This window comes from Anas acuta, chromosome 14, assembly GCF_963932015.1.
Source record: "Anas acuta chromosome 14, bAnaAcu1.1, whole genome shotgun sequence".
NCBI lineage: Eukaryota > Metazoa > Chordata > Aves > Anseriformes > Anatidae > Anas > Anas acuta.
The window spans coordinates 10,529,357-10,536,806 of record NC_088992.1 but is presented as its reverse complement, the minus strand read 5'-3'; the positions used below and the strand labels follow the sequence as shown (position 1 = coordinate 10,536,806).

Here is a 7,450-nt window from a genome sequence, read left to right as displayed (position 1 = left end):
AATTTCTTTTGCCCCTCTGTTTCATGCAGCCATCAGCGGTACATCTGGGCACTGAGAATCTAATTTAAAAGTGTAATTTCTATCCCAAATGATCGTGTTTGCTGTACTTTTTGCTCTCAAGTCAAGTTCAAGGGGGAGCAAACATGGAGTAGAGGTTATCGCTACCTCTGCGCTTTGCTTGAGCCTATTTCTGGGTGGATATGTGCACGTGTATTTCTTTGCATGGACTACTAACGCATGTTTTATGCTCCAAGTAAGCTCCTTGTCCCTTATTTACAGCTTGCAGTTTTCTTCCCTTCTCCAAGGACCTGCAGCTCTTGACCTTTTAGCCTAGTAAATTATTTACACGTGAAACAGTGAATCAAAATGATGGGTCTCAGGAAGATGCTGCTTATTTTCAAGGAACAAAACCACATTTATTCCTGAAATCTCCTTCCTGAGGCTTTCACTGTAGGCTTGTGTGTCCTGTCCTCCTCAGCCCTCCGCGTTCTGAGAAGGAGGGGCACTCCTTTTTCACACGCCTGGTTCATTTGCAGAGGGAAATGTCTTTCTGCCTCTGATTTTCAAACATCCCCTCGACATTTGGGGATGGGGTGAGAGGACGTTAGTTTGATATCCTCCCCTAACTGGGAAACAATGGAAGAATGCAAGAAAAAAAAAAAGGTGTGCAGAAAAGCCCAGGTTGCTACAGAAATCCCAAAGTTAGGCAGATACCAGCAGGATTAGGGATGTTTAACGCTCTGAACTAAAAACCTTCTGCTCCAAGGGGCTTCTGGCTGCCCGAACGCTCATTCCTTGTATGAGGAACTCTGCTGACGTGCAGGCCGGTGGGTTACGATGCCCTGAACACGGTGTCTGGAGAGCACGGCCAGGTGACACGCTTTCCAGCACGTTTGCTTTTGAGGCTCACCAGTAGCTGGCTGCCCAGGTGGCATGCCTCGGGGCTAATTTTAATGTTTGCCAAAGCCCCCAAGCTCCGTGTCAGTGCTTGCGGTAACTCCATGCTTTGGAAGCCTGAAATAAAAAATAATTAATAAAACAGCTTCACGCTGGCTATTTTTTAAAAAACAAAGTTGTTTCACATCAAGGGCCTCTAAAGGAAGGTTACTTAAGGAGGTTATTTTTAATTCACTGTAAAGTACACATAACACTACTCAGTAAAGCTCTTTCAGACTCTTTGATGAAAGGCGCTATTGTAAGTGAGACAATTGTGCACATGGTGTGATGGGGAGGTGTTTTTTTTCGTAGAGCTATATTAATCAAATCGAGAAAACGGTGCTGTAGGCTTTGTAGCAAGCACCTCGCCGAAACTCACACAGTTTTATCTGCAGGATGGAGAAAACATACACTGGGGAACGTGAGCCCAAGAAACAAAGTGGTACGAAAACAGAAAGTTATTTAAATACTTTGATTTCTTACCACATAATTTTGCCTATTGAGGGAATGTGGGAAAATCAACAAGAAGTCAACATTTGAAAAGCAAAGGTTTGTTTTGGAATTATCTCTATCAGCTTTTTTATTTTATTTTATTTTTTCTCAACACTGTTTCCCTTCACATTAAAAGGCTGGGACATGCCAAGCACCTCCTTTGCAGAAACCACCCTGGTTCTGAGTCAAAAAAAAGGAAAATAAAGCTTTCTGACATTATAAAAGTTAACATTCCAGAATAAAGTGGTTTATTTTCTCAAGAGCATAAGGAATTTCATAAACCATATATATTTCATGAGGAAAATGGCCAGTTTGTGGGTATTTCATGAGAAATGAAATTTCTACATCATTAAATGGCCAGAGAATAAATTGAGAAGGAAAATGTATGAGGTTTTTGACAACTTCTAGTCTTGTTTTAGTTTTAGAAATGACAACATGGTTTGATAGTTCTGCTGGAGCTGCCACTCACGGAAAGGTGAGTTACACCTGTCCTGCAGTGATGTATGGCCCAAGTGGTGTACCAAGGGAAAGAAAATCTTTTGTAAAGGTTTATTTTATTAAGGTTTATTTTCATAACATGGCCATGAAAGGAAAATCAAGTTGGTAATTGTCTTCTACACATTTTATGTTTGGAAGGAGAAAAAAGCTGGGCAAGATCACGAAACCCTTGGAGAGAAAAAGATCTCATATCTTCCTCCCTATGTATAACTGCATTAAAATTTGCCTTCTTCTGAGCTTTGTGCAGTGCTCAGTGCCCATCATTTGTCTAACACAGAGTAGCCAAACACACCGCAGCTGGTATGTGAGATCCTTTTATCCATCCTTCTCCATACACACACACACAGAGACAAAAGTTAGTTTCCTTTAGGCAATGCAGAGCCCTGGGAGAGCGGCAATTTCTTTGATTGCTTATTGTAGCTGTAGCACTGGAGATAAAAGTTTAATGCATCCTTATTGTCTCAGTGCTTTTAAGTATTCAGCTGCACCGAGCAATGCATCTTCATCCACGTAAACGACTGAATGCAGTGGTTTAAGATTAACAGATTCAATGTCAGTGCCGTTACCTTTTTTTTTGTTAGTGCTCAAGGAATAATTTGCATCGGAGGTGAGCGTCGCTGTAACAGCCCTGGCAGATGGGCACTGTGCAGCTCAGGTACGAGACAATGCAGACAGCCGGGTTAGTAGAGGCAATAGCAGCAATCCCCAGTATGATATTGCTGTAACAAATGATGGGCAAAGCAGCTTGGAAAAAATGGGGCTGGCCCCTGTTCAAGTACAGCGAGCTGCTGGGCTGGGCCACAAGGGCAAGCTGAACGCCCGCTTCTGAAACAGAGGAGAGGGTCTGTGGGGCTGGATCCCCATCTCCATCATCCTCTCCTCTGTCCTAGAGGGAAGCGAGAGGACGTCTCTTTTAACCAATGCAGAAATTGCAATGCCACTCCCATTAGACAGGAACAAAAGAAGAGGGAGGCCAAGTTTTGTGCTGCCCTAATTTTAGATTGACATTTCCATATTCCTCTCGCCTTTTGTCACAGCGTTGGTTTCCCCTTGCAGCTCCCAGGAAGATGCTGGTGCTATTTCCCTGGCATTTCCTCTCCCCTCTCCTAACCACCATTCAGCTCCAGTTGGAAAAGGGAGGTCAGGAGAAAAGTGCCCTTTAGCTGACACTCGGGTAACCCAATCCCCGCCCTGTTGGTCGGCTGTGCCGAATTCCGACTCATCTGGTTGCACTGAGGGCTATTGTACCAGCCCTGCCATCAGAGCCGGGTAATTGATATGCTTGAAGGGACTTTAATGAGGAAGAAAGCTAATCAGTTAATGTAAGGGGAGAAAAATAAGTCCAACAGCCTTGTAGTCCATTTTGTTCCACTGCAGCTTCCCCCAGTGCCTAGCGTGGAGCCTCATTCGGGCTGAGCGTGGTGGAGCTGAAAGATTGGCAATCCCTAGCAGCGGCTGCAGAGCACAACTGGGTTCAGGACGCGTGTCTTTGCCCTGCTTGGTGAGGCTGGGGGTGTGCTGGTCTCCTCCAGGGAGCATTTAGGAGCTGGGGGAGCTGCTGAAGCTGGGACCTTCCTCTAAAGGGGCTGCTGAGGACCAAGGGCCCTGTGCTGGCCCAGCAGGCTCACAGCAAGCGAGGCGAGCGCTGTTGTGGGGATGTGGGACCACAACACACACACCTGGATGTGTCCTGTTTTTTGAAGTTAATGTTACAACAGAAATTGCAGCCAGAATAGTCCCTCTTCTCCATCAAATGGATTAAAAAGAGCAGGCTCAGCCTTCTGACACATCTCTTCTGTGGTCTCCTGAAACCTCCCCAAATCCATCCTGGTATAGCACAGTCCTCACCTTTATAGCCCTGGAAAAAAAGTCTGAAATGGATCAGAGAGAAGGGCCTAGATAACATCTGTCTCCTGGCCTTCATTTTGTTCACCCATTTACTGCTCTCCCCGTGCTTGGACACACCGAACAGATGATTTGTGTCCCCTCTCTCTAGGGGAGAGAGGTCAGAGGGTCTGAAAGGCTTCAGAAACCACTGAAGTCTGTGGGAGTCTCCTCTCTGACGTTGATGGATGCTGACACTGTCCTTTGGGGAGGAAAAGATCAGGAAGAAGGGATGGGGAAGAAGAAGGAAAAAGCTGTGGAGTAGGACTAAGAAAACAAAGAGATCCATAAACAAATAGGGCTGAGCAGTGTTTGAATTTTGCTTCCCACCATGGCCTTCAGATTTGTATTCTTTGCACAGAAATCCAGTTTCTTCTACGAGTCCTGTAAACACCACCTGCTTCTGGTGCTTCAGATAATGAGATGGGCTGGAACGAGACCAGACCTTGGGCACAACCGGGGCTGAGGCCGATCAAAGAGGGGAGGCAGCAAGAACTTATCAATTATTTGAGAGAAAAGTCTCATAAAAAGCCTTTTTCAGTATAAGTAGAGTCTTGCTGAATGTGGTGGGACTTTGGGGAGTGAGCAGTTCACACGAGATGAAACCCGTCTAGCTGTTGGTGATAAATAATGTTTAAGGACATCTTTGAGGTATTGATCTATAGCTGCTGCTGTGTCCTTGCTTGCTTCAGCCCTGTCTTGAGAGCCTGGGGATGGTGCGTGGTCACGCTCTGTAGGGCACTGCATGGTCTGGTCCTGCTGTTACATGTCCTCCTACCCTTTTACCCATCTCCAAATGCCTCATTCTTAGACATTGTTCATCCTAGAGTCATGTCAGAGCAGGAAGGTGGTGGGAAGGAGGTCTCTGTGTTTAGGAAGGAGGTATCCACACAACCAAATACCCTTGTCAGTGCCTTAGATAAGCTGGATTTGTGCCTGCGGGCACATCTGCAGCGCTGCAACCACTTCTGGGCTCCCCAGGGCAAGAGAGAGAGGTGGAGGTGCTGCAGAGACCAGTGAAGGGCCACTGACATGTTTAAGGGACTGGAGCATCTCTCAGGTGAGGAGAGGCTGAGAGCTGGGCCTGTTCAGCCTGGAGAGAAGGCTCGGGGGAATCTCATCCATGTGTACAAATTCCTGAAGTGAGGCTGCAGGGAGGATGGAGCCCGGCTCTTCTTGGTGGTGCCCAGTGACAGGACAGGAGGCGATGGGCACAAACAAAATGGGGGAGGTCTGAACATAAAAAAAAACACTTTTTTTTTGCTGTGAGGGTGATGGAGCGCTGGCACAGGCTATCCAGAGAGGTTTTGGAGTCTCCATCCTTGGAGACATTCAAGAGCAAGCTGGATATGGTCCTGGGCAGCTGCACGGGGTGGCCTCCAGGGGATCCCTCCAGCCTCAGCCATCCTGTGGCCATGATGTGTGTTGATACAGACCTTCTTCCTTCAGGATGCCTGGTTTCACCTTCAGCCCCATGCTCTTAAGCCAAGGTGACTCGGGGAGAAGATCAGGTGCCCTGGGCTTGATGCCCGTGCCCATGGCTGTGCATCCACGTGCGCCACCCCTTGCCCACAGACACTCGGCACGCACGTGCTGCGAGCGCTCGCGTACCTCCCGGCGCCTCTCCAGGTGCTCCACACCCACGCTCCCCGTGTTGCTAGCGCTGCTGAACGCCCGTTAGCAACCAGGAGAAAATCTCCCCAAAAGGTCCTTTTAAAGGGAAAACTCAAGAAAGGGAAGGCACTCGCTCTGCTGCCGTGTGGAGGAGGTGCAATGCTGCCACTAGCGAGCGGCCGGCTGCACGGCTTGGGTTTCCCAGAGCTGCTCTGTTTGCTTTCGCACTCTGGACCTTGGCATTTTAGTGGCATCTGTGTCATTTAAATGGCAACACCCTGATGTGAATATTCATGGCAGCAGCGCTCTGCCAGTCATGCTTGCCAGGTCCTAGGTGTGTTCGTTAAATGTGTCAGAAGAACCATTATCAGGCACAGCTACAAAGGTTGACCGAGTATCTGGGACTTAATGAGAAGTGCTTTCTTTTTTTTTTTTCTTTTTTATTATCATTATTATTATTATTATTACAAACTTGAGGTAGTTCCTTGCTGAGTGCACTTCCAGCCCGATTTCCAGCCTGTGCAGCCTGCCTGTCTGCCTGTCCACTGCTCTATTCTACCCTCCAAAAAATCTCGGCCAGATTTCAGCTAGGCTCATCAAATCACAAAGTTTCTACAAATTTTATGAAAACCGATGACTAGATAGCAGAGAAAGTCCAAAATTAGTCCCCCAGCGAGAGCAAGACAGGCAGAATTTAGCAATCAGCCACTGTTTGTAGCTCCCGGCCAGCCAATAAACCAGTTCCTAGTTGTGCCCCAGCCACAGCCTCTGCTCCCTCTTGTGCTGCCAAGCAGAGATCCTGGCTTTCGGGAGATGGAGGGGACATTTCTCTGGGGAAAAAAAAAAAAATAGAAATATGTTTATGGACACAGGACCCAAAGCTGGTGGAAGCCAGGCTTCATTGCTTCTGGTACATGCGGAATAACTTGTTTTGATGTGTAGTTTAGAGACCTTAAAAAAAATCGGTAATGCGAACCAGTGCTTCCTAGCAACCCTACAAAAACAAAGCAGTCTGTGCAGCTTCGCCTTCCTGAGCCGCAGTATTGGTCTCATGGCAGGAGCAGATTTCAGTAGGAGCCTTCCAAGGGGTTCCAGCGAGCAGGGAGCAGGGGAAGGAGTGCTGGCTTGTCCCCGCGTGCTGGTGTCCAACCCCACATTCCTTGTGTAGAGGAGTTAACGGAGGGATTGGGAACAGGGAACACAGACGGGAGGCTTGGGTTGTGTTATTTAAGAAGCGAGCAGCAGCAGCCGTGTGTGTATGGGAGACAATTATGAAGCTCCTCTGTTTCCTTGCCTTGTATTTTGTCAGTGGAGCACAAACGATACAGGAACTTCATCTCATATTAAACTGCTTCTTATATAATTATTGCCATGAGCGTGCCCGTGAGGTGCTGTGGTTAGGGTTCAGTACAGGTTGCTTATCTCAGTGTGGTGCTCTCAAAATCCTCCTCAGGCTGCAGCTTCTCAATGGCGTTTATTAAAAGCAGATTGGTCATTTTAGCACAGTTTTGTGAGATGAAAAGAACAAGATTTGTTGTGGGATTACACGTGGCACGGGGACAGAAGAGGCAGAGCCCTTCCTGTAGCATTCATGGTTTGTATCTGTGTGGGAGCAGTGACTTTGTGTATCCTGCAGGATGGAGCAGCTCACCCGCTGCCAGTTACACTGCAAAGAGCCCTCGTGCTTTGAGACCTAATATCCATGTCCATCCTCCACGTGGGTGAAGGTGCCGCCAGTTTGCCTCGAGTAAGGAGGTGAGCAGTGCAGAAGTGTCACCCTGCTCCTCGCCATCCTCGCTGCTGGCTCCTCCTGTGTGCTGCAGCAGGTGCCCCGTGCCCCTTCCCAAGCAACAACCTGTCAGCTTTTGGCTCCTTCCTGGGATGGGAGAACAGCGAGTGCTACAGCAAGGGACTCCTGCGGGGAGGGCAGGCCCTTGGCACAGAGGAAAGGAATTGCAGTGAAGTGCTGAGGCTGGATTTACCTTCACACGGCGTTTGGCTGGATCATGGTGCACGGCTGGATCTT

The 7,450-nt window shown here is 48.0% G+C and overlaps 1 long non-coding RNA gene across 1 annotated transcript; it reads right to left on the bottom strand.

Annotated features, from left to right (window-relative positions):
• Positions 1–391: 391 nt before the first annotated feature.
• LOC137864380 (uncharacterized) lies at positions 392–6,966 on the bottom strand. The gene is made up of 2 exons (XR_011101469.1): positions 3,606–6,966; positions 392–1,014 (listed from the first exon to the last, which is right to left on the bottom strand). It is a non-coding gene; the product is annotated as an uncharacterized lncRNA (long non-coding RNA).
• Positions 6,967–7,450: the final 484 nt, after the last annotated feature.